Here is a 26,018-nt window from a genome sequence, read left to right on the forward strand (position 1 = left end):
CTGTTGTGGTACTGGGACGGAGACACTCTCGCCAACATTTCATAAATGGAAACAGTGACCCACATGCAACACCTCTGGCCCCACATCACGGACTGCGGGCCCAGGGAGACTATTTGCCTACTCCGTCAAATTAATCTCCTATATTGTTAATAGGCCACCTTTCCCCTCTGTTCTCAGACTTTTAAGGGACCTGTGCGTTCCACTTGGTGTTAGAAAGAGACTGGTATTTCCATTCACAATGGAGGTTACCGTTGTCCTCATTGTCTTTTCCCCATGCAGCTGTCAGGATGTCAGTTTAGCTAGCCAGGGTAATGCCATCTTGGAGTTGTTATTTCCCAGTGTTTAACCTTTCTGAAGATTTCCAGTGTTTCTCTCCTGCAGGTAGCTTTCCCAGACTGTTGTTATCTACCCGGACTAGATAGCGACCTTGGGACTCTCGCTCCTTCCCAGGCCTCACAGACGAGCCGCAAAGGGGGAGGCAGGGAAGGGATGTTTGGTGTATTGCTACTTCTAACTAACACGTCATTCTCAACAAAGCCTTTGTTCAGCCAGAAGCTACCCTGCTTCTGGAATACTTATGGACACCTGTACTCTGAATATATTCTTTCAATAAAACCTTTGAGCCAAGAAACCTTGACGTTCTTGTAATCAAGGGGTGGGAGATGAAATCAAAGTAATTGGATTTCCATGAACTGACAGCAGCCAACAGTGCCCAAGAACAACTCTGCCTTGCATCCCAACGGGCATCAAAGTCAGCAGGCTCTCCGTACGGGAGCAAACAACTGGTCTCAAGATCATGAGTTGAAACATCTATTTTTCTCTCCCCTCGCCCTTAAAAAAAATCCAACCTGATAAAAGAGTTCTGTAGAACTCGAAAGCTTTTACACTGTGTTGTGTCATTTGGTTGATCTTAAAAAAAGAATCACACAGATTTTATTTTTGGACCCTTCTATCCACTAACCAAGCTTCTTCTCCCTCTCTGTACATGTGCATGTATGTCTGTTATGTGCTGTCAAGTCACCTCCAACCTATGGCGACCCTATGAATGAAAGTCCTCCAAAACATCCTATCATTAACAGACTTGCTCAGATCCTGCAGACAGGAGGACGTGGCTTCTTTCCTTGAGTCCTGCCATCTCCTTTTAGGTCTTCCTCTTTTCCTGCTGCCTTCCATTTTTCCTAGCGTTATTGACTATTCCAGAGAATCGTGTCTTCTCATGATGTGATCAAAGTACGATAGCCTCAGTTCTGTCATTTCACACTCACATATATTACACATTGCAGAAAGTTCTCTCATGGGCCTATGGTACCTGCTTAAGTGGGCAGTGCATCAGAAAACTTTCAGCTGCTTTGTGTCTCAAAAACAATTTTTTAAAAACCATGAGCCACGTCATTCCTTAGGAGCAATATCACTGTTATGAACACATGAAGCTGCCTTAGAGTCTCTCTACATGAAATGCCTCTGCACGTGTTCGTCAAGTATAGGGAGATGCAATGTTAGCCAGGAAGGGTAGTTCAAAAAGACAGAACCTGCGGAGATTGCTCCTCAGAGGGTTTGTTAATTTCATTTTCGCCTCCCCAAAGGTTCAGTCAATTTCACCTCTCCAGTCTAAAACTGTGTGGAATGGCATTGGCAACCAGAGGGCAGGGAGGCATGGAAATGGGCTGGAGCTGCCTTCCAGAGCCGAGCTTGGACCTGTAGAGGTTATGATGGGCTGAAGTTTCCCTTCTGGCATTTCACAGCCCCTTCGCACAGCTCCAGTGTAGAGCAAAGCCTTTGCCCTGCCGCCGGCTCTGTCTTTTTAAACTACCCTTCCCGGCTACCATTGAATCTCCCAACACATGTTCTTGACATGTCAGATGTCTCATGTAGAGAGAGACTCTTAGACCAAATCAGACCCTTGGTCCATCAAGGCCAGTATTGATGTATTGTCGAAGGCTTTCACGGCCGGAGAACGATGGTTGTTGTGGGTTTTCCGGGCTGTATGGCCGTGGTCTTGGCATTGTAGTTCCTGACGTTTCGCCAGCAGCTGTGGCTGGCATCTTCAGAGGTGTAGCACCAAAAGACAGAGATCTCTCAGTGTCACAGTGTGGAAAAGATGTAGGTCATTTGTATCTACTCAGGAGGGGTGGGGTTGAGCTGAGTCATCCTGTAAGAGTTTCCCAGGGTGTGGAATGCTAATGGAGGGAGGCTTCACTGTACCTCCACTGAACCTCCTCAGGATACAGTGAAGCCTCCCGCCATTAGCATTCCACACCATGGGAAACTCTTACAGGATGACTCAGCTCAACCCCACCCCTCCTGAGTAGATACAAATGACCTACATCTTTTCCACACTGTGACACTGAGAGATCTCTGTCTTTTGGTGCTACACCTCTGAAGATGCCAGCCACAGCTGCTGGCGAAACGTCAGGAACTACAATGCCAAGACCACGGCAATACAGCCCGGAAAACCCACAACAACCAAGGCCAGTATTGTCTACTCAGACTGGCAGTAGCTCTCCAGGGTCTTCCCCATCACCTACTACCGAATCCTTTTTAACTGGGGATGCCCAGGATTGAACCAGGGACCTTCTGTGTGCAAAGCAAATGCTTTTCCACTGAGCCATGGCCTTTGAGTTGGGTATTCCATTTCCAGCCCTCTGCCTGCTGTGCAGGGCTCTGAGCAGCGAAAAAAGGTGGCGCAGTATGGTGGGTGGGACTGGCTGTGATTGGAGTTTACTGTTTTTTCCAACAACAAAGTCAGTAGGTAAGTGCTCTAACAAAGAAATCCAAAGCAGAGTTACTCCAGTCTATGCCCATTGAAATCAATAGGCTTAGAGTGCAGTAACTTTGCTTAGGATTTCGCTGTAAATTATGGTAGGCACTTCCTGAAAACCCCACCTTCAATTCTAAGCATGTCACCTTTAAAAGAATCTCAGTTTACACAGCAAGATTCAGGTCCAGTAGCACCTTAAAGCCCAACAAGATTTCCAGGTAAGGTTCTCAGTTGCCCACCGGTGGCAGGCAACCTCTCAGACGTTTGCCCCATTGCCCACTAATTGCTGGCAATTGGTGGGAGGTGGCAAAACCCGGGTAAGCGTGCACCAGGCACACTCCCAGTAGGGCATGATGACATCACTTCCTGGACCACTCTTGGTATGTCCCAGGTCCTCCCGCTCCTGTGAGGAAGCTATAGGGACCTGGCAACCCTATCGCCAGGGTTGAGAGCTTTGACTCTCAAAAGCTCATACCCTGGAGATCTGGTTGGTCTTTAAGGTGATACTGCACCGGAATCTTGCTCTTCAAAAGACCAACATGGCTACCCACCTGAAACTACCAGTTTACAGAGAATCACCGCCCCCAATCCCAGCAGAATGCAGATACTTTGGCCAGGCCCCATGCGACCAGCCACCTCATGCACTGCTACTGCCACCAAGGAGCCACTTGGAGGACATGGTTGTCATGTGGTTGGACCTGTTATAAAAGACGACTCAGCTTGCCTGGATACTGTGTGTGTCTCTGTGCATATATGTTATTTCCATGATTAGCAAGATACCTCTCTTTGTCCAAGGTGGGAATGCCTCCCTGACGCCTTTCTGTTCCTGTGCCCATTATGAAAGTTTCTCTCTCTTGCTTCATGGTCTTCCTACGAGGAGGATGCACTTTTCCAGGGCTCCTGCCATGGAGACCCAATCCACATACCTGCATGTAAGTGTGATGCTAAATTAGCTGGCCATGCCCAATAGGGAAAGTTCATTTTTAGACTAGGATTCTTTCTCCTACAAGAAAATGCTATAAATGGAATCTACCTCAGTAAAATGTAAGTTCTATCTTTTCTACTATTCTTTTATTCTGCCCTGAGCCTGCTTGTGCGGGGAGGGCAGAATAAAAGTCAAAAACAACCAACCAACCAACAAATAAATAAAAGCCTAGTTGCTGAACATTAGGGGAAACGCTTCTGACTTGGTAACTCTGCTAGCAAACAACTATTTACAATAAGATCAAGATTTGAAAGGGTATTTTATCATGGAAGAAAGACTGGGAAGTCAAGAATATTTGATGGTTGTTGTGGGTTTTCCGGGCTGTATTGCCGTGGTCTTGGCATTGTAGTTCCTGACGTTTCGCCAGCAGCTGTGGCTGGCATCTTCAGAGGTGTAGCACCAAAAGACAGAGATCTCTCAGTGTCTTTTGGTGCTACACCTCTGAAGATGCCAGCCACAGCTGCTGGCGAAACGTCAGGAACTACAATGCCAAGACCACGGCCATACAGCCCGGAAAACCCACAACAACCATCGTTCTCCGGCCGTGAAAGCCTTCGACAATACATCAAGAACATTTGATTGGTCGGAGGTCATTGTTTGCTTGGGATTTTTCTACATTTTTAATTTTAAAAAGGAGGGAAACATAATGATTGTTAACAGTTCAAGGAGAAATCATGAGTCTATTCTTGCCATTGTGTGTGTTTCCGTGAGCTGTTAAAAGGGCAAGAAAAATGTCCAAGGATTCCAAAGCATCATTGCTTGTAGGAAGGCCAAAGATTTTAAAGTGGTTTAATTGGGGGTGTGGGCCGGCAGTTTCCTGTGCTGTCACTGCAACAGCCACTGATTTGGGATAATGTTTCAAGGGGGTGGGGACCGACAAATGATGCCAATAACCAAACATAAGGGAAGGTCCTGCAAAGATGGGCAGGTTTTCTATGGATAATGTCATAATGCCGTACACAGAGAGTGGATGCCGCAAGAATATTCTCACTTGGTATGGCTGGGGACAGAGAAGAGACGTTGCGTGCAGACAGGTTTAATAAAATCCCTTGCTACTATTTGCCTTAAAATTAATAAAGAGGAGAAATAGCTTCATATCACCAGCAAAAACAAAGCGATAATTACTTACACAGTTGAAGTTCCACCAAATGGTTATTACCCGACAAATCGGAAATTGTCTCATCTGACTGCTGACGTCAAGGCGTGCCATAAAATCTGCATGGATTTTGGAAAACCCAAGAGAAATTGTTAGGAGAAAGAAATACAACCCATTACCAAAACAGAAGTTGCAACTGAGAAGATGTTTGTTTTAATAATAATTCTTTTGAAAAGCTGTAAGGTGTTTTTTTTCCCCCTTTCTGGCAGAGGACACTCAAAAGAGCCAATATACATCACAAGGCTTTTCTGTTTATTTGGCAAAAGATTTTCCGTTTTAAAACTGTGAACTCTGGTGACCACTGAGTTTAATAAAGAAGCTCAACATAGTGTCGACTGTGCCTGAAAGCCCGCTTTTTTGGCTGGTTCCATGTTCTTGCAATTTGGCATTTAATGAAAATGCGGTGCCACAAATTCTTCTCTTAACTGTGGGGACTAATGCAGTTTCCTAAACTACACGTGCACACATAGACGCACTTTGTACTCGCAAACACACTATGGTTCTGGCAGCAGCTGGCTCGAGTGGAGGACATGACCATTGAACAGGCAATGATAAGTTTCTCTTTTTAACATCTTGTAGAGAGTGAGAAACCAAGGTTCTCTGAAGTACGTTTCCTGGATCGCACAGACTTGGCCACATTGAGACTCCCCGTTGGTTCTCTTTCTCAACCAATTCTCTTGTATTCTCAACAGCAGAGCTCTTAGCCTTTTCAAGAAAACAATGCTGCGTCATCTTGACTCACACACTGTACAACCGTCATGCGCCACAAAGTCCGGCATTCATCCACACTTCTTCTTGAGGCTGATCCTAGGTAACACGTGGCGGCCACGGGATATGCAGTTGTTGGTTCTCTCAGAGAAGTTGGCTTCGTCTGTATAGAAAAGCTAGGCTCTGGGCTGTAAGCCAGAAGCTCAGTTCAGACATAACACATAACTGTGGCCGTTTCCACACGGCTTACCTCTGCCCGTAACGACCTGGTAGATCGTGCAAAAACCGCAAAGATCACGATCACGTGACGTCGCGCACATCTCGCGCGAAAAAACACGATCTTCCACGTTTTTTGCGCGATCTACCGGGTCGTTATGGGCAGAGGTAAGCCGTGTGGATACGGCCCATGTTTGATGTTAACTATGTTCTGTTTGCAAAACCAGGATTCACCATGTAAGCCATCATTCAAATACTAATTTATCTCAACAAATACTAGTTTCATCGCCTTCACTCTTACCCTCTCTTTGTAACCTCTCTTTGTATGGGTTCTATGGGGCTTAGGAAGCAAACTTTTACACAATTGTAAGTTAAGAAAAAAAATTCAATCCTTTTAACAATTTATACAATACAGCTTTTTTTTAACACAAACTCAACAGTGCAACCATACAGAAACTTTTAAACAACTATGTCTTTGAAGACTACTCAAGGTGAACAGTTCCACTTGTCAGATTCCATCAAATGATAGAGTGTCATCATAATTCGAGATGGGCACGAACCAAAATACGAACCAAAATTAAGCAAGAACCAGGCCGGTTCGTGATTCATGAACCACAGTTCGTCAGAGCCCATTTCTGACAAACTGCCATGAAATTTAGGCTGGTTCATTTGGTTCATTTTTTGGTTCATCACTGCAGACAGCCTGGTGCCAATCAATCGGTTTCCTAGGCAACAGGGGATGGACTTCCTGCAGACCTTCTGCTGACCCGGAAGTGAACATCTGCTGACCTGGAAGTGATGGTTTTCTGACCTGGATGTGCCGTTTTCATGAACCAAACGAATCGGTTCGTGAACCAGAGGCAGATTTGTGCAAGTTCGTGGTTTGTGAAATTTAACGAACCACGAACCACATGGTTCAGTTTTTTTCTGGTTCGTGCCCATCTCTAGTCATAATCCTTCCATTTTGAAGCAATTGGAACCCAGGCTTCTGTCCTCTTCCTGGGGAGTTACAGCCCTGCAAGAACAATACAATCCCAGTAATAACACCAACCAAACACAGCACACAGCACACATATATCACTTTTAATCATATTGTCCACATACAACATTTCTGATTACTTTATTCAAGGTGATAAGGGCACATTAATTTTTATCAGAGCGTTGTACTCTGCAGACAAGCAACTCCTGGTGGTCCCCGACCCAAAGGACATCCGTCTGGCCTTGACCAGGGCCAGGGCTTTTTCTGTCCTGGCCCCGGCCTGGTGGAAAGCTCTCCTGCTGGAGATCTGAGCTCTGCTACAGTTCCGCAGGGACTGTAAACTGGAGATGTACCACCAGGCCTTTGGCTGAGGACCAGTGAGTGTCCCCCCCTCCACCTAAGACCACCACCTCTTCTGTGACTGCCCTCAGCCATGTGTTATGCCCTTATATTATGGTCTATATGCAAACTCCTGATTGTTTATCTAAGCAGCCAACGTATAAGGTGCCTGGACTATTTTAATAACTATTTTAAGATCGCTACTGATTTTATCATTTTTATGATCAATTTATTGTACTTTATGGATGTTGTGAGCCAATCTAAGCCCATTTGTGGGGAGGGCGGGGAATAAATAAATAAATCTCCCAGTAGCCAGCCTCTTCTTCAGCTGTCTGATTTCAGATACTAACTCTGTCCTACTAGACTAAACCAAATTATGTCATGGGGATTACACCACCCTCACAGAGACTGCAGTGTATAGGGTTGCCAGGTTCCTTGAGTCCCCTGGTGGGAGACATGGACCCTGACAGTTACCTTGCTGAGACTTCAGTGTCTGTCTTTGCACAAATGTGTGATGATATCACTTCTGGGAAGTGATGTCATCATGTGGGGGTCAAAGGGCAGCCCAGGAGTGCTCCTGTGCTCTCCAAAGTACTGTATCCCCCCCACAGGCCTGATTCTGCCCAAAATGGCCACATTACGGGGCATGGGGTGCGTTGCACCACCCGGGGATTGCGCCAGGCTGCTGGGGGTGCCCCTGGGGGCACACCCCCTCACTGGCCAGGTAAGTGGGAGCAGGGGGAGGAGGTGGGAGCAGGGGATCCCCCACCCCAGGCAGGGGAATGGCAAGCCTAGCAGTGTGGCAAGGGGGATTTTTAGGGATCAAGCCAGGATTAAGCTAGGATATCAGTGCACACATCACACAAAACCATAGTTCGGCGAACAGATAGATTCACAGAGGATAAGTCTATCAATGGCTACTAGCAGTGGTGACTATAGGGAACCTCCACATTCAGAGGCAGTCAACCTCTGAATAGCAGTGCCAGGAGGCAACATCAGGAGAAGGCCTCGACTTCTGTGCTCTGTTGTTGGCCCTCTAGCATAACTGGTTGGCCACCGCGTGGAACAGGATGCCGGATTAGATGGACCACTGGTCTGTTTCAGAAGGGCTCTTCTGATGTTCTGATGTTCTTAGATGTCAATCAATCAGTGTCAGACCATGGTTTCACATTCTTCTTTGCTGAACCACAAGGAGTAGTTTGTTTGTTTGTTTGTTTGTTTGTTTGTTTGTTTGTTTGTTTGTTTGTTCGTTCGTTCGTTCGTTCGTTCAGGGGTTTTTTCGTTTTTTCGTTTGTTCATTTTTTGTTTGTTCTTTTATTCATTTGTTCATTTTTTTATAGTCCACCTTTCTCACTGAGATCAAAGGTGGATTACACAGTGTGAGTAGAAGTGCAATATAATCAACAGCTGGGCCATTCACTGAGCAAAGTACAATAATGAACAACAGGACATTCAGTGAAAGAGATACAATAAGACATGGTAGCAGAAAATTTGAAAAAACAAGAATAAAGCCGAGCACAGAGATGAAATCTTTCTGAAATGAAGTATAATTTATTTACATAGCATGTTTAGCTGCAGGAAAACTCGAGTAGACGCAGGTCTACATCCGCAGACAGTACCCAACAGAGTAGCTTATAGTATTAAGTCTATGTGCTTTCCATCAGAGTTTCATGAGCTGTATTTAGACAATCATGCCAAGCATCATTGTGCCTAACAGGGCACTGATGGACTTCTGCCCTCCTGGGCAGTGCCCTCCTCTCCTGTTTCTTATTCCAATGCCCCCCCCATGACTTCCCTTCTACTCCAGAGGGAGCCTGGCGTGTGAAACTCTGACCTCTCACACCTTCTCCTTGAGCTCATTAGACGGTAGTTCAATTCTGCCCGTTCACCCAGAAGCAGGGTGGCACCAAGATTAGACAGTTTCCTCTGCCCTCTTCCTCAGTCCAAGGAAGGTCTTTCCCCTCTAGTTATTCCACCATTCTTCATGCTGAACATATGACACTGCCTTCTGTTGGGTCAGACTCTGGGTTTATTGAGGTCATTCTTGTTCGATGAGGGTCTCCGGCACAGAAGGGCCTTTCGTATCACCCCCTACGTAATCATTTTAACTGGAGATGTTGGGATAGTGTCTGGGACATTCTGCATGCCACCATAACTGAGCCACAGAGAGTTGTGATTCTCGTGTTGGACCTGATTTCGTGGACTGTCCTGTTTTAGGCTACCCATCTGAACACACAGCCAGATTAGAGGAAACCCAGCAATGGCCTCCTGACTCAAAGATTTATCCCGCAAACGCTATTTTCACCGCCACCCCCCGAAATGTCCCCAACTTTTCATATTTATGATTCGAGAGACCGTACTTAACATCCTCCAGAAGAAATAACTTTAAGATAAAATTTTGGAGGCCCCTCCGCTGTCTGACATGTTAGAGCAAACATCATTGCTTATTCCAACTCCTGAAAATTCAATTTATTGGTGGTATAAACAGGATATGTATAAAAAAAACATTGAGCTCAGAGAGGGTGATCTTGCTCCTTCTGAAAGAAAGAAACGGAGGCAACAACCTGAGCAGATAGCATCCCATCACATTCCTTGATGATATTAAAAACCTAGCTGCTAATCACAAACAGATCCATTCTCCTACCCACTCATTTCCCCAACACAGATTTTTTTTGTTATTGTTACTTTAAAAAAAAATGCATACACAGAAAGTAATCTCAGCAACATATCACCAATAAACTACTCAGACTGAGCCCATAGTAGGATTGCCAACTATAGGTTAGGAAATTGCTGGAGATTTGGGGGGGGTGGAGCTTGGAGTTTGGGGAGGGACCTCAGCAGGGTATGATGCCATAGGTGCTACCCTCCAAAGCAGCCATTTTTCCAGGATAGTAAAGAATCCAGTAGCACCTTTAAGACTAACCAACTTTATAAGCTTTTGAGAAGCACAGCTCTCTTCGTCGGTTGCGAGCTCTCTGATGAAGAGAGCTGTGGTTCTCAAAAGCTTATGCTACAATAAAGTTGTTTAGTCTTAAAGGTGCTACTGAACTCTTTACTATTTTGCAGCTACAGACTAACATGGCTAACTCCTCTGGATCTATTTTTTCCAGGGGAACTAATAATAATAGCATTCGATTTATACACCCCCCTTCAGGATAACTTAATGCCCACTCAGAGTGGTTTACAAAGTATTTAATTATTATCCCCACACAACAAAACACCCTGTAAGGTGGGTGGGGCTGAGAGAGCTCCAAGAAGCTGTGACTGACCCAAGGTCACCCTGCTGGCTTCAAGTGGAGGAGTGAGGAATCAAACCCAGTTCTCCAGATTAGAGTCCTCCCCAGTTATCCGCTACACCAAACTGGCTCTCTGTTATCTGGAAATCAGTTGTAATTCTGGGAGATCTCCTGGCGCCCCCCCCCCCCCCGTTTCTTTTCACACACAGGTGAAATTTGTCAGGATTACCTACCACATTCGCTTCGGATACAAAAGCATTCTTTAATGCAGTGAGGGCAACCTCATATTTATCATCCGCAAGAGGAAATTTGTGGACAATGCACCATTCCCACTTGCTAATCTGCGAGGCAAAAATGTCTCAATAGCGTAATGAGAGACTGAAGAGCAAGAGGGTTAATTAGCGGGGACTGATACCGAGGCCATTTTCCTAATGTGCTCTTCTGTGTTCAGGCATCTAGAAAAGACCACATAATAGTCAATTGCTTAGTCAGCAGCAAGGGAACTCCTCCCAGCTGCATTTTCCATCCAGAACAGAAACCCTTCTTACGGGTGCAGAGGAGAAAGCTAATTCCCAAGCTCCAAATTTTCCATTCTCTCTGGGTGGTAGCCAGCCAGCACCTCTGTGAAAGCCAACAGATTAGGTTTCCTTGCCATCTTCGGATGTGATTGCTTGCATTCTCTCAGATCAGTTCCATCAGCAATCACAGCTCACAGCTCTCTTCATCAGATGCATCTGATGAAGAGAGCTGTGGTTCTCAAAAGATTATGCTACAATAAAGTTGTTTAGTCTTAAAGGTGCTACTGGACTCTTTACAATTTTGCAGCTACGGACTAACATGGCTAACTCCTCTGGAACCATCAGCAATATGACAGACCTCTTGCGGAGTTAAAAAAAATGGTGACATTTCAAAGGAGAAATGGATTTTTTAAAAAGTTATGTCAATTGCATTCGATTCTGTTCTTCATACCAACAGACATGTCTATCCTTTAGCTCTGTAGCACCCCCGATTCACACAACTCCACCTGAAACGAAAAAGAGACTTAATTATTCATTGTCAATTGCACACTTACCTTGAACACAGACTTCCCCCCCGCCCCGGAGCTTTTCTTCTCCATATATCTAAAAGAAAAGAGAACAAAAACTTGCTTTAGCTTTAAATTGCTTCTATTCACGCTGAGCTACAGTTGCAGCCATTAATTCATTTTATGATATCTATTTAACTATCCCGGCCATGTATTTATTGTATTTATTGACTGTTTTACCTCTAAACTGAATTATGGAATGTTCTTGGATTGTATATACTTTATGATATTTATTGACACTTTATCTCTTTGAACGACAGTATGTATAAATCTTGCAGTTGGGTTTTGTAATTAACATTGCAGCTATTTTCATTCCTCCGACCGTGGCGTGGGTTTACCACTCTTGGTTTTGTATACTGAATCAGACAACTGGTCCATCAAGGTCAACCTTGTCCACTCAGGCTGAGGTCTTTCTGATCACCTGTTATTGGGTTAGTTAAGCACGATAACTAAACAAACTACACTACACATGATCTTAGCCAAAAGAAGCTAAGCCCTTAGCCAAAAGGCCCATTTTCATGAGTTTAGAATAGTTTAAAGTGATAATGACGAGTTATGTCTATATGAATTGGGTATGTTCAAGTGTACAGTTCATATTTTCTTGGTGTTTGTATGGCTTATGGCTTCGGCCGGAAAAGCAATAAATATATTATTATTATTATTATTATTATTATTATTATTATTATTACTACTACTACTACTACTACTACTACTACTACTACTACTACTAAACAAACTGCACTCAGAAAGCTCTCATCCAAGTTAGAGAACCAATTACTGTTTATTTATCTAAAGAGAGATATTTATTTAAGATTAGTGAAGAGAAAGAACGAGTAACTGATCTAACTAGCTGGGATGGCTTTCGATTGAAAGTAGGCCCTCTCTCTCAGGAGGAGACACCATGCTGCCTCTCCTGGTGCATGCAGGGAAGAAGAGAGAGAGGAGGGGGAGAGAAGGGAAGGAAGTTCCCCTGGCGGGAAGGAGACTGATAGCAGCCTATCTACCTAACTGACTCTATGGTTGTTGCCTTCCTTCTTCTCTGCTGGCAGTAAAGACCTGAGCAAGAGACATCGCCGGTCCCTTCTTCCAACACCTGTTACCTGATCCTTTTAACTGGATATACCTGAGACCCTCTACATGCCAAGCACGTGCCCCACCACGAAGTCATGGCCCCAGACTCATACCTGTCTTGTGTTCCACTTCTGATTAACGTCAGTCCCAAGAGCCTTTCCATCTGAACTACTGCCAAAGCTGGCCTCCCCCATCCAAGACCTTGGTCTCTAATTCCTTTTGCCTAAATGCAAAATTCTGCACTTGTCTCTGTTGGATTTTGTTAGTTCAGTCCAACTTCTCACCTGCTTTTATGGCTCCTGGGCCTGAGTCTCACCAAGGGGATGGATTTGGGCTTTAGGTAGCAGCTGACGTGGTTGTTGTATACAAAACAGTTCTTAGATATAGAATATTAGCACATCAGAGAAAAGAATAGGCCAAAACATTTTCCGTGGCATGCTAGTTTTCTACAAGGAAGCAACTTTTTTTTGTATGGATGAGCACACAGAAAGAAGATTGGCAACTGTAGTCTGTTCAGGCACCAGCTGAGCCCCTTTGTGAAAACTAGGCCTCATTGTTGAAGGTTGGGGACAAAACATCAACCATTATTACCAGAAGAGCAAAATAGGGAAGGTTTGAATCTCCAGCAGGAACTGGATTTTGGTTTCCGCACAGAGGTTCAGTCCCCCTGAATTTCTCCTGTGTGTTATGTGCCATCAACTTGCCTCCGGCCTCCGGCCTATGACAACCCTACGAAATGAAAGACCTCCCAAATGTCCTTTTGTTAACAAACTTGCTCAGATCCTGCAAACTGGAGGACGTGGCTCCCTTTGTTGAGTCAAGCCATCTCATTTTAGGTCTTCCTCTTTTCCTGCTGCCTTCCACTTTTCCCATTATTGACGTTTCCAGAGAATATTGTCTTCTCATGATGTGACCAAAGTATGATAGCCTCAGTTTTGTCATTTTGGCTGAGGGAGAATTCAGGCTTGATGTGATCTAGAACCGACGTATCTGTCTTTTTGGCCATCCAGGGTATCCACAAAACTCAAGAAATCAGAAGATTAAGACTGGGAAGAGCTGTGGGGGAACTAGAAAAGATCCTCAAAGATAAGGACGTCTCTCTGGGGACCAAGATCAAGATAATCCAAACTAAAATGTTACCTTTTACTATGTATGGATGTGAAAGTTGGAAAATGAAGAAGACTGAAAGGAAGAAAATTGATTCATTTGAAATGTGGTGTTGGAGGAGAGTTTTGTGGGTGCTGTTTAAAAATTGCTTCCCATACTCTTGATGAGCCTGTATCCCACCTGAAATGCCTCAGCACCCTTGACTCTGTCTCTCCTTGTTTTGCAACTGACCTTCTTGAAAAGCTCCCCTTTTCTCAATATTTCTAATAAATCCAGTGGTGTAATTATTTTCCACATTAGTAACTGGTCCACACTCCCATCTGGATGGAATTTGACTCCATTAGCCATACGCCCACCAGGAGAAAGGGGGAAAAATAGAAACCCAAAAGTATTCCCAGTTGTTTGAAAATCCAAACCTGCTGTCTAGAAGTACCGCAGAACTGTCCTCCCCCACCAAATCCAAAAAATCCAAGCTCATTAAAACTTGTTCTCTACTGTGCTATTTCGTATCAGTGGTCCAGGGATGCTTGGCTGCTATTTTTCAGTTCACAACCCTCAAATTGGATTGTTTTGCCGAGCAGAGGAGAATATAGCAGGTGCATTCGGCTGTGGATCACAAGCATAGGTTCAGAAGCGGTGCAATGGTGCCACCCATAACCTATACACCTCAGCCAGCTCATTGCTTGGATGACCTTTCAAATCAACCAAGAACATTCTAGTTATTCCAGACCCAGTGCATCAGATGAAAAGGATATGTCAAGCAATGTTCCTAATTCCTCCCATGAGGAGCTCCTTAACATAAACATTTTTAAGTGCAGTTGTTTCAATTTGACTGGTTCCAATGGTTTGGCTCAGTGATAGAATGCCATCTAAGTTAACTAGGAGGCTCCAGTTGGTGCAAAATGCTGCAGCTTGACTATTATCAGGAACTGACAAAACAACAAACCGGAAGATACAGTAATCAACCACAATTACAAAAAGTGCATATATTCTTATAATGCAAAGTGCAAAGTGCAATATGAATAAATATAATTGTGATACAATAAAATAAGAACAAGTTCACAAAGTATTCCGTCTCCAAAGTCCGTCCACGACAATAATTATACCATTTTCAGGCTTACATAAGCAATTAATTACAGAAGGTACAGCACTCCACAAGGGTACAGATGGGCACAGCAAGGTGAATGTAGATGACTCAAAATAAGCGGTCACCAGTCCCGTATTGGGTTTAGTAATGCCAAGGGGCCATATGCCGACGGGATGATGCGGGGCACAATTTCCAATTCCCGTTTCGCATGTCTTCTTCTCGGGCAATTATCCGGTGAGCCGGTACCAGACTATCTCCCGCATCCTGCCGTCTGTCTTGAAGTTACATTTCAAAGTCACGGCGTCCCCGACCACCACCGGTGGAAGCGGCTCGATGCTGACAGTCAAGTAACCAGGTTCTCGAACCGGTTTGTTGTTTTGTCAGTTTCTGATTTACCGGTTGAATTCCCGTTTGTTTGCATGACTATTATCAGGAGCAAGCAGGAGCTTGAACATCACTCTCATCCTTCAGTCACTCCATTGGCTACCTATCAGTCACCATGCTCAGTTCAAGGTCATGGTTGTTACATACAAAGCTCTTCATGGCCTTGGTCCAGCATACCTACGGTACTGCCTCCCTCCCTATGTCCCTCTACAGCAGCTTCACTCATCTGAACAGGGTCTCTTGCCAGTGCCCGCCTGTACATGGGCAAAATCGACAGCAGCCCATACACGGGCTTTCTCTGTGGCGGCCCCTACTCTGTGGAATGGCCTGCCTGAGGAGGTCAGGAATGCCCCCGCTCTTCTTGCTTTCTGCAAACAATGCCAAACTGAATTATTCAAAAAGGCTTTTTACTCAGATAGGAGGGCTGTGTTGTAGGGATGGGGTCTCAGATGCTTCACTAATAAGTTAGGGACCATAGACGTCACCATGTTGCCTTACATGCAGTCTACTGCCTTAAATATGTATTCCTATGCACTACTGTGCTTCATGCTGTCAAATGTTAGTCCTAGAATTCATTATGTTCCGTTTCAGCATTTCTTCCACTCTATATTGGATCCTTGCTCACGCTCTGTCTTTGTAAACTTGTATATATTTACCCTATGGCATTGTTTATGGAAATGTCCTTGCCGCTGTACGGAAATGTACTTGATACACTGTGTGAAAATGTACTTGATGCTGATTGTACTAAGCTCATACAAGGGACAAGAATTTTTTATTGTATATGGAATAGAGTTTAATGTTTATTTATAATGTTTTTATTGTTTTTTTCTTTTTTCTTTTTTAATTAAATTTTATAAATCAACATAACAGTAAACAACTTCAAACATTATCACATAAACAGTAAATACAAAGGGTAAGGTATAGAAGTAACAATAAGATGTTTTACATAGAGAAATTGATAACAGAATACTATTATTTGCAGTCATTACAGTTAGAAATAAAATGCAGAATCTAGTGAAACAACTTATCTTATACCTAACTATCAAGAATTTTCTTACATAGATGGTTTGGAGGATTTGCTTCTGTTCTGTCAATGTAATCTAAGAAATGCCACCATTTTTCATAGAAGTTGGATTTGTGTACTTTGGTGGTTAAATTATCTGTTATTTTATCTATGATAAGTTGATCCCATACTTTTGAGAGCCAGTGTGAGATTGGTGGGGGTGTCTGTTTTTATTGTTTTTAAACTGTATGTTATTAATTGTATGTTGTCACACCGCCCTGAGCCCGTCTGATGGGGAGGGCGGTCTAGAAATGCAATAAATAAAGAAATAAATCATCCTTCTTGAGGCTCGGTGAGAAAGGAGGACTATAAATTAAATAAATAAATCACTTGCGTGCGAAAATAGGAGCAGACTGGAATCACAAAACGGCCCTGGGAAGCCCCCGCCCCCCCCCCCGGCCTGCCCTGATCCCATTCCTCTCAAAAGAGGAGAGAGGAAGAGGCAGCCTGCCTGCTGAGCTGGCTGTCTCTTTTTAAGCTCCACACAGGGCTCAGGTGGGCTGAGAGTCTCCCCTCTGTGGGCCTCCCTGAGGCTACATGGGGCTTTGGCGGTGCCTCCTTGTGTGAGAGGGCTGGGTGCTGCCTCCCCATGTAGGCCCTTCTCAACATTGAGGTGACCTTTCCCAGGTATGGGAGGAGGCCATCAGCCCACTGTCCTGGTAGCCATCATGCCCAGTCCACCCCGATGCAGAAGGGTTTACCATCTGATAGCAGGAGGGAGGTACAACCCCGCCTAAGGTCTGGAAAACTGCTGCCAACCTAAATCCACAGCTCTGAAATACGGACCAATAACTCAGTATAATGCCTCCTGAAGAGGGCATTTTTTTAATGAAAAGAGGGCTGCATTGTAAGACGGTGATTCGGGAAGATCTTCAATAAAAGGAATGGGACTGCAGACTAGACTATAGATGTATTATCTGTTACGCTACGTTTTTCTTGTGTTGTTTAATACGCCATGTTCAAAATGTATGTCTTGTTTCAGATTTCTGCAGTCCTAGTCCTATTTCATTTTTAGACTTCTCCTCATTCTACTGATTACACTGACTGAAGGCCAAGCTAAACATGACGAATGACACTTGAACAGCAAGTGTATTTCTCCCTGTTCACTTGCCCTCCACTCAATCCACTTGCCGTTAGGGATGTGCGTTTCGGCATTCAGAATGCCGAAAGAATGCCGAAACAAAAGTGTTTCGGCTTCTTTCGGGGAATGCCGAAACGTTTCGGGGAATGCCGAAACGTTTCGGGTAGCCGAAAGAAAAAAGCCGAAACGTTTCGGGATTCTTTCGGCTTTCTTTCGGCTTTTCTATGGGAAAATGCCTCCGTCTTCCAGGACGCCTGGAGGAGGCATTTTCCCACCGAATAAGCCCAAAATTGGTGGGGACCTTCCTCTAACCCTTCTCTAACAACCACCCAAGTTTCAGACAGATTGGACTTTGGGGGGCCATGTTATGGCCCCCCAAAGCAGGTCCCCCCATCCTCCCATAAGAAAGCGAAGGAGCAGCATATTGTTAGCATGCTGCTGCTGATCTTTCTTCATTATTTCCTATGGGGAAAAAATGAAGAGGCAGGCTTCCTTTTCCAGGGGTGGCATTTTGCATGCAAAATGCCCCCCAGCCCTCAGGGGCCCTTCTCCCACCCCTCCTCCCACCCCCCACCAAGGCTCAGCCTGCTCCCACTTGGGGGGGCCATTTCATGGCCTCCCCAAGTAGGTGCTCTAATCTCTACCACTGACAGCTGGGGGAGGCTTGTGTTGCCAGGGGTGGCATTTTGCATGCAAAATGCCCCCCAACCCTCTGGGGCCCTTCTCCCACCCCTCCTCCCACCCCCCACCAAGGCTCAGCCTGCTTCCACTTGGGGGGGCATTTCATGGCCTCCCCAAGTAGGTGCTCTGCTCTCATCTCTACCACTGACAGCTGGGGGAGGCTTGTGTTGCCAGGGGTGGCATTTTGCATGCAAAATGCCCCCCAGCCCTCTGGGGCCCTTCTCCCACCCTTCCTCCCACCCCCCACCAAGGCTCAGACTGCTCCCACTTGGGGGGGCCATTTCATGGCCTCCCCAAGTAGGTCCTCTCAGCCCCTAAAGTCCCCCCCTTACAGCCCCACACAAACCCAATTCCCCCCCAGCTGCCACACACAGACCCAACAGCTTTAGGCTACACAGCAAGGGAGGGGACACCAAAGGGCATGGAAGCAGTATCTTACACAAAAATAACACAACTCGCTTCACATTAAAGAATCACCCCAAAAAATAGCTGTCAAAAGCACTTTATTTCTGTAACTGCTTTAGGTTACACAGTAGGAAGGCACCGCAGAGCAGGAAAGCAGTGTACTACGCAAAAATAACACAACTCACTTCACATCAGAGAATCACACAAACACAATTGCTGTCAAAAACGGTGAAGTGGGTTGTATTATTTTTTGTAGTACATTGCTATCATGCCCTGTTGTGCCCTCCTACTGTGTAACCTAAAGCTGTTCAAGAAATAAAGTGTTTTTGCCAGGAATTGTGTTTTTGTGATTCTCTGATGTTAAGTGAGTTGTGTTATTTTTGTGTAAGATAGTGCTGCCATGCCCTTTGGTGTTCCCCCCTGCTGTGTAACCTAAAGCTGTTCAAGAAATAAAGTGTTTTTGACAGGAATTGTGCTTTTGTGATTCTCTGATGTTAAGTGAGTTGTGTTATTTTTGTGTAAGATAGTGCTGCCATGCCCTTTGGTGTTCCCCCCTGCTGTGTAACCTAAAGCTGTTCAAGAAATAAAGTGTTTTTGACAGGAATCATGCTTTGTGATTCTCTGATGTTAAGTGAGTTGTGTTATTTTTGTGTAAGATAGTGCTGCCATGCCCTTTGGTGTTCCCCCCTGCTGTGTAACCTAAAGCTGTTCAAGAAATAAAGTGTTTTTGACAGGAATCATGCTTTGTGATTCTCTGATGTTAAGTGAGTTTTGTTTTAATTTTTCTGTGTGGGGGACTGCTGGTGTAATGTGTCATAATGCTTTGCCTACTTGTACTTTGGAAGGGAGAAAATAATTTTTTTAAAACTTTATTTTGTGTTGTTCTTGTTTTATTCTTTGTTGTGCAGTTGGTTCCCATCATAGGGAACAATGGGGCTGGCTGGCCAGCCATCTCTGTAGGTGGTGGGGGAATTTGAGGGAGGGTGTCTGTGGTTCAGGTGCTCTTTCACAGGGACCAGCTGGCACTCAGAAGTGTGCCCACCATTGTGGCACCCCTGGGCTGTGCAGAATTGCCCAGGGAAAGAGAGTTTAGAAGTTCCCAGCATAGGGAACAAAGGGAGAGGGCTGGCCTTTGCCAGCCTGTTCCTGGGGTTATGGGTGTAGGGCAGGTGGGGGTGGATTTGGGTCTGTGAGGGGCTAATGTGGGGATTTGGGTCTGTGTGTGGCAGCTGGGGGGGAATTGGGTTTGTGTGGGGCTGTAAGGGGTGGACTTTAGGGGCTGAGAGGACCTACTTGGGGATGCCATGAAATGGCCCCCCCAAGTGGGAGCAGTCTGAGCCTTGGTGGAGGGTGGGAGGAAGGGTGGGAGAAGGGCCCCAGAGGGCTGGGGGGCATTTTGCATGCAAAATGCCACCCCTGGCAACACAAGCCTCCCCCAGCTGTCAGTGGTAGAGATGAGAGCAGAGCACCTACTTGGGGAGGCCATGAAATGCCTCCCCCCAAGTGGGAGCAGGCTGAGCCTTGGTGGGGGGTGGGAGGAGGGGTGGGAGAAGGGCCCCTGAGGGCTTGGGGGCATTTTGCATGCAAAATGCCACCCCTGGCAAAGGAAGCCTGCCTCTTCATTTTTTCCCCATAGGAAATAATGAAGAAAGATTAGCAGCAGCATGCTAACAATATGCTGCTCCTTCGCTTTCTTATGGGAGGATGGGGGGACCTGCTTTGGGGGGCCATAACATGGCCCCCCAAAGTTCAATCTGTCTGAAACTTGGGTGGTTGTTAGAGAAGGGTTAGAGGAAGGTCCCCACCAATTTTGGGCTTATTTGGTGGGAAAATGCCTCCTCCAGGCGTCCTGGAAGACGGAGGCATTTTCCCATAGAAAAAAGCCGAAAGAATGCCGAAAGAATGCCGAAAGAATCCCGAAAGTCAAAAGCCGAAAGAGATTCTTGTTTCGGCTTTCGGCTTTAACGATAGAGAATCTTCTTTCGGCTTTCTACTTTCGGCTATAGCCGAAAATTTTTGGCTTGCACACCCCTACTTGCCGTTCAAGTGTCATTCGTCATGTGTAGCTTGGCCCTTACATTACATAATCCACCATGAGTCTAGGTGAGAAAGGTGGACTATAAATAACATAAATAAATAAATAATGATGGCAAGGTTTTGAATTAGGATGAAGTGGAAACTCCTGTTTCACGTTCACTTTTCACCAATATGATCGTGTTGGTGGTAGTGGAGAGTGCTTTCAAGTCATAGCTGACTTATGGCGACCCCTGCTGGGTTTTCATGGCAAGAGACTATCAAAGGTGGTTTGCCATCACCTGCCTCTGCTAACTGTGGTCTTCCTTGGAGGTCTTCCATCCCATTACTAATCAAGGCTGGACCCTGCTTAGCTTCTGAGATATGACGAGATCAGGCTCACCTGGGCTATCCAGGTTAGGGCACATTCATGTTACTTGGATGCTATTATCCTTGCTGCCATTTTCTTTCTTCTTTACCCTCACTGACCCCAGTTTATTGGTGGTGGCAACACACGTCATTTTGATATTTTGACATGCTAATGTCCCTGGCATTCCTAAACAAAAACCATGCACCATGAAAGCCAATAGGATTAAATAGCACTATGGGTCAATGAGGCCTGAGGGCAGTGATGACACAGAAGACGAAGGCAACTGGATGCTGAGATGACATAGCCGCTCAGGAAAGAAAAGTGCATTGGTAAATAATATTATAACAACATCTTTATTGTCTCTAATCTGGAGAACTGGGCTTGATTCTCCTGCTCCACTTGAAGCCAGCTGGGTGACCTTGGGTCAGTCACAGCTCTCTCAGAGCTCTCTCAGCCCCACCCACCTCACAGAGTGTTTGCCCTGAAAGGTGGTATATAAATCGAATCGAACAGAGTCCAGTAGCACCTTTAAGACTAACCAACTTTACTGTAGCACAAGCTTTCGAGAATCACAGTTCTCTTCATCAGATGCACATCTGACAAAGAGACCTGTGATTCTCGAAAGCTTATGGTACAGTAAAGTTGGTTAGTCTTAAAGGTGCTACTGGACTCTTTTCAATTTTGCTACTACAGACTAACACGGCTAATTCCTCTGGACCTATAAATCGAATCTGCTTGTTGTTAATGTTATTACGTTAATAAAAATAAAATCAATAAAAGAAAACACGAGTACTGGGTGATGCTCTTTTTTTGCTACTTTTTTGTCTGTGCTATTCTCAAAATAAGTAGTGAAATGAGAAAATATGTTTTAAAGTTATTTGGAAACTGCAACTCATTCTAAGTGCTAAGATGCAGCAGATCAAAACCAAGTGCACCTGCCTGCCGTCAGCTGCCTCTTCTTCTGTGCTGGGGACCCTCTGGTGCCGCGTTGCTCATCTCACCTTTTCCATCCCGTGCAACATGAACTCGGAGTCATTGCCTCCGTTCGTCCCTCTACCAGCAGGCTTCCTATGACTCCTTTGTTTCTCAAATTAATGGGATAAAGATGCCACATTTTGCCTGCAACATCCCTAGTGCCTTGTTTTCATTGCTGAGCAAATCTCCTTTGCCAATTTTGCATTTTTTTATAGCCCTCCCACCCCCATTGCAATGTCACTGTTTCTCATTAAAGGGGACCCTGGGTAGCTTCATCTTTGTGAACATCACATTCCACTCACAGCTAATAGGTTCCAGTAGGAAAAATAGACTGTCCAGAATCAAACTGGCAAGAGGGAGAGAGAGAGAGACTGCACAACAGAGGCGGGGAAAGGGATAAGACTGGTTTTGACCGCCGTGGGCAGTCTGAACATTGCAAGCCCCTTCGGACCAATCCAGGTGCACAGAGCAAAGCAGCCATAGGATTGCCGTCAATGTCTATTTATGAGAGATGGAGATGCAATTGTCAGACTTCTCTCTCGTCGTGGCAGTCTCGCAGGAGGCTGAGAGACTCAATGCATTTCTGCATTTGAACAGAGCTGTCTTTGAAGTCACCCAGCCAGAGAACTTATGAGGCATTGATGGGCGGCCCGCACCTGCCCTCTCAAAGTCCGATCCATAGGGCTCAGCTCCAGTTCTCTCACTCCTACCGATGCCTCTTTGCCAGCTCTCTCATGCCTATGAAAGATTCCACATTGGCAATGTCATGAAAAGCAATGCCCCCCATGCCCCCAATGGACCTCCATCCCTGAACACTGGAGAACCTGGGCTGCCACAAAGCCATGTGACCAGTTGCCCAGACTGCTTCATAGCTGGAAGGGATTCACTCCACTTATCAATCAATACACCCAATGGGTCCAGGCCAAGGGTATCAACAAGCTCCAGAAAGCAGACCATCAGTGAGTGGAAGGTATCAGGGCACCCACAGGACATGTGTTCTTTAATATTCTGCTTTGTATTGGCAGAGGGACTGTATAGGAATGGCTGAGGATGCCCCGACAGTAGAGATGGGCACGAACCGAAATACAAACCAAAATTAAGCATGAACCAGGCCGGTTCGTGGTTCGTGAACCACGGTTCATCAGATCCCATTTCTGATGAGCCGCCATGAACTTTTAGGCTGTTTCGTTTAGTTCATTTTTCGGTTCATCACTGCAGACAGCCTGGTACCAATCAATCAGTTTCCTAGGCAACAGGGGATGGACTTCCTGCAGACCTTCTGCTGACCCGGAAGTGAACTTCTGCTGACCCAGAAGTGATGGTTTTCTGACCTGGATGTGACATTTTCACGAACCAAACAAACCAGTTTGCGAACCAGGGGCAGGTTCGTGAAAGTTTGTGGTTTGTGGTTCGTGAAATTTGACGAACCATGAAACGCATGGTTCGGGTTTTTTTCCAATTCATGCCCACCTCTACTCGACAGTCAACCTCAGGAATTGGAACAAATGGAACTAACCGGTACCAAGTGCTTCACCCATCTTATTTGGTTGGATCAAGATGGGTAGCTGTGTTAGTCTGTTTGTAGCAGCAGAAAAGAGCAAGAGTCCAGTAGCACCTATAAGACTCACAAAATTTGTGGTAGGGGATGAGCTTTCGTGAGTCACGTCTGAAGAAGTGAGCTGTGACTCACGAAAGCTCATACCCTACCACAAATTTTGTTATTCTTATAGGTGCTGCTAGACTCTTGCTCTTTTCTACATATTTTATTGCAATCTTTACGATAACCCTGTAAGGTAAAGCAATATTGATGGTTGTTGGGGGTTTTCCGGGCTGTATTGCCGTGGTCTTGGCATTGTAGTTCCTGACGTTTCGCCAGCAGCTGTGGCTGGCATCTTCAGAGGTGTAGCACCTTCAGAGGTGCTACACCTCTGAAGATGCCAGCCACAGCTGCTGGCGAAACGTCAGGAACTACAATGCCAAGACCACGGCAATACAGCCCGGAAAGCCCCCAACAACCATCGTTCTCCGGCCGTGAAAGCCTTCGACAATACATTAAAGCAATATTATTATTATTCCTATTTTTTTACAGATGGGAGAGCCTGTGAGAGGAACCTGAAGCTGCCTTGTGAATTCATGGTGGAGGCCAGATTCTCCATTATGTTGGACAGATGGCAGGTATATGAGAAGAAATGCAGGGTGGATCTGGAATCCAAGGCCGTAATTCTTACTGCAATTCACCCTAGTTTGTGTACACATCATAGAGTTGCTAACTCTGGGTTGGGAAAGTACTGAAGATTTGGAGTAGAGCCTGAGGAGGGAAGAGCTTCAATTCTGGGACATCTCCAGGCCCTGAGGCTCCTTGCAAAAGCCCCACAACCCAAAGGAGAAAAGAAGACGAATGCTGAAACCTCCATTTGTCGGACAGAAAGAATTTTCCAAGGGAATGCCAACTCTGTGGTTTCCAAAAAGCTTGGCTATGCTCAAAGATGGCATCCCCAAATGGCATCCTCTGCTAACCACTGAAGGTAAACTTGCCCCCTTCCCAAACCTTACAGGGAAGTCGAAGGATGGGGAAACATGACGGGAGCTGTAATTCACAGCTTTTACTGAATGTTTTGGGATCAAGTGAAACTGCCGTTTCATCCGAACTACCGCTAGGAACGGCTACCAAGTTTCCTTTAGAAGTGCCAAACACTTGAGGAAATATAGTAGGAAAACATCACAACAGCATTTCATGCCAGTTTAAAAAACACAAGGAAAACAAAGCAATAGAAGCTGTTTCAACACAGCCCTAATTAGGACACTAAGTACTCATTTAAAACAGGAGATCTGCAAATTTTCCAGGGCTTACAGCTGTATTTCTTCTGCTGCAAGTTAACTCTTAAAACTGTTGTAATGTCCCTCGCTTCCCTTAAGGCACTCTGGGAACTGTAGTTTTCAAACAAAACTAAGAATGCTCTCTGCAGCCCTACACCTCTCTGCTCCTGGCACCACAGGGAGCTGCCCGCACTCTTGCTGCCTTCACTGGGGCCACAACTACGGCTTGCAGCAGAGCCATGTCTCACAATGGAAAAGGCCCCACCCCCTGGCCCAGTCCCACCCCTAGCCCTGATCCTAGCTGGGGCTGCCAACCTCCAGGTGAAGTCTCCTGGAATAGCAACTCTATGGTTTTTACCCCCAAACCATGGCGTCACTGGTTATCTGATGACATCACTTCCCGGGTGCTAAGGAAATGATGTCATTATGCCACCAGCGACATGATGATGTCATCAGCAAGGATGAACGTCAGTGGGTAAGTTGCCCGTTTTCCCCACTATCCCCCCCCCATTGGCCACATGATTAAGGTTGCCAGATGGGGTTCAGAATAATATTGGATCCTGGGGAAATGGGGGTGGCACCAGAAGTGATGTCATCACTCCAACCCCACTTCTGGGCATACAGGCTGTCTGGACCCTCCTGCGCAGTGCCACACAGCAGCAGAAGGCTGGGTTAGCAGGTGGCTTGGCCATTCCCACCAACACTGGAATCTGGGCAGCCAGGCTGGGCCGGAAAAAGACCTGGAAGCAGTGGGGAGGGGCCAGGTGTCCTGTATTTGGAGAATGTTTCCCCGGGACACTCCTCAGAAATTCCAGACTGTCCAGGTAATACCAGACACCTGGCAACCCTACAGGTGAACAGTTATGCAAGGGCAGCAGCAGGGACCTGACAACCCTAACAGCATACCCCAGATTCTAGATGAAATCCGTCCCCAACTTCCTCCCTCCTCAAGCACTGTCCCCAAATCTCCAGGATTTTGCCAGGCCAGAGTTGGCAACCCTATTCCCAACAAAGGAAAGGGAGGAACAGGCTAGCAGACCCCAACTAAATAGGTGGGGTTGTGACAGAGCTAGTTTGGGGGTCCCTCCACCTAGGCAATTGCCTGGGTGCTCCTAATGGCATTGCCAGGTTGCTGATAGAGGCTAGCGACCTCTCTTCTCCCATATGCATCAACCCTTTCTTCACCCTCTCCCTTCCACCCCTTGTTATGACTCTGGATCCACAATGACTGTATGGCATAGCAGTTTAGGGGGGGGACACGTGCCCCAGACATGCTTGTCATCTTTCGGTAATTCCATCTCCTACAGTAAGGAGGACAATTGAATGCCATTTTCAGGCTTTTTTTACAGTAGCCCCAAAAGACAAAAGTAATGACTACTGAGGAGTTACCCGATTTTAAAGTTGACAATGAGGAAATTGAAATTGTTCCAAGATTTTCTATTTCTTGGCTCAATCATCAACCAAGAGGGAGAATGCAACGAGGAAATCAGAAGGAGATTGAGA

Source organism: Eublepharis macularius, chromosome 5, assembly GCF_028583425.1.
Source record: "Eublepharis macularius isolate TG4126 chromosome 5, MPM_Emac_v1.0, whole genome shotgun sequence".
Lineage (NCBI taxonomy): Eukaryota > Metazoa > Chordata > Lepidosauria > Squamata > Eublepharidae > Eublepharis > Eublepharis macularius.